Source organism: Nanorana parkeri, unplaced genomic scaffold (genome assembly GCF_000935625.1).
Source record: "Nanorana parkeri isolate BGI_ZX_2015 unplaced genomic scaffold, ASM93562v1 scaffold2724, whole genome shotgun sequence".
Classification (NCBI taxonomy): domain Eukaryota; kingdom Metazoa; phylum Chordata; class Amphibia; order Anura; family Dicroglossidae; genus Nanorana; species Nanorana parkeri.
Genome location: NW_017308992.1, coordinates 72,257 through 74,141, shown reverse-complemented (window position 1 = coordinate 74,141; position 1,885 = coordinate 72,257). Strand labels below are relative to the sequence as shown.

The 1,885-nt window shown below is 50.3% G+C and overlaps 1 protein-coding gene across 1 annotated transcript in view; it reads left to right on the top strand.

The window, feature by feature from the left end:
- Positions 1-1,885, top strand: part of ATP6V0B (ATPase H+ transporting V0 subunit b) — a 20,480-nt gene that overhangs the window by 7,774 nt on the left and 10,821 nt on the right. The gene's annotated exons all lie outside the window — the stretch shown is intronic.

The window sequence follows — 1,885 nt, the reverse complement described above, 5'->3', positions numbered from 1 at the left end:
GGTGTACCTCTCTATGGTATGTGGCACGGTTATTGGGGATGGGTGTACCTCTCTATGGTATATGGCGCGGTTATCGGGGGATGTCTGGTGTACCTCTCTATGGTATATCGGGGGATGTCTGGTGTACCTCTCTATGGTATGTGGCACGGTTATTGGGGATGGGTGTACCTCTCTATGGTATATGGCGCGGTTATCGGGGGATGTCTGGTGTACCTCTCTATGGTATATCGGGGGATGTCTGGTGTACCTCTCTATGGTATATGGCACGGTTATTGGGGATGGGTGTACCTCTCTATGGTATGAGGCACGGTTATTGGGGATGGGTGTACCTCTCTATGGTATATGGCGCAGTTATCTCGGGATGTCTTGTACCTTGTTTGCTGTGAGTTGGGAGGAGAAGTTCATGTTTACTACAACATCCCGCTCGGCCTCGTGTTTGGAGTGTCAGCTCTGCGTGTGTACAGTGACAACAGAGGGGACTTGTGGCGCGGCCAGCCGGTCGGGCCCGGTTCCTGGTGTCCGGAGTCACTTCATAAAGTACATATAATATAAAGCTAAACACCAAAACTGAATATACAGGTGAAACTCGAATAATTAGAATATGGTGCAAAGTTCATTTATTTCACTAATGCAACTTATGCGGTGAAACTAATATATGAGAGAGACTCATTACATGCAAAGCAAGATAGTTCAAGCCGTGATGTGTCATCATTGTGATGATTATGGCGCACAGCTCATGAAAACCCCAAATCCACAACCTCAAAAAAGTAGATTACATGCAATCAATAAAACACGGATTGTACATAGAACAATATCGGACCTCTGAGAAGTACCAGCATGCGTATGTACTCAGTACTTGGTTTGGGCCCCTTTTGCAGCACTTACTGCCATTACTTTTGCACGATATTCTAATTATTCGAGTTACATAGTATTTGACCTGTAAGTGTGTGTGTGTGTATATGTCTCACACATTCCTCTATCAAAAAGTTTAATCCTTTTTTTTTAATCCCCCGAGCCCATCTGGGAAGATATTCACCCCAACCCTCTATTATCTATATAATAATGTAGGGGTGACATAACCTGATTGTAGAGGGGGGGGAGGGGGGGCTGTAGAAGTAGTGCCTTGCTCCTGTTCAGGGCCATTACAGTGACCAGTGTCAGTACATGGAACGAGTACATTGCAGGTGTAAATGTTTTCTGGGGGGGAGAGGCGGCGGCTTGGGGGGGAGACTTAGTTGTATTATGAGGCGCAGAGTTCCACTCTTCATGACCCTCTCTGTCCATCATTTGATATCGGCTCCGTCGCGCCTCGCTGATGATAAATTACAGAGTAAGGAGCGTCTTGTCTCTTCTAACAATGTGCGGATTCTTCTTCTTCCTGCTGCACCAATCATGTGAGCCCGCTGCGCTGCATCATATATTCTGGAAGCTCGGCACCGGGTCTGTGACTGTGCACGGGGTCGGACCAGCCAAGGATTTAACTGACCCAAAGTGATCAGTGGGAGGAGGACTGTAGCCCCATCATAGGTGGTCAGCGGGAGGGGGACTGTAGCCCCATCATTGGTGGTCAGCGGGAGGGGGACTGTAGCCCCATCATTGGTGGTCAGCGGGAGGGGGACTGTAGCCCCATCATTGGTGGTCAGCGGGAGGGGGACTGTAGCCCCATCATTGGTGGTCAGCGGGAGGGGGACTGTAGCCCCATCATTGGTGGTCAGCGGGAGGGGGACTGTAGCCCCATCATTGGTGGTCAGCGGGAGGGGGACTGTAGCCCCATCATTGGTGGTCAGCGGGAGGGGGACTGTAGCCCCATCATTGGTGGTCAGCGGGAGGGGGACTGTAGCCCCATCATTGGTGGTCAGCGGGAGGGGGACTGTAGCCCCATCAT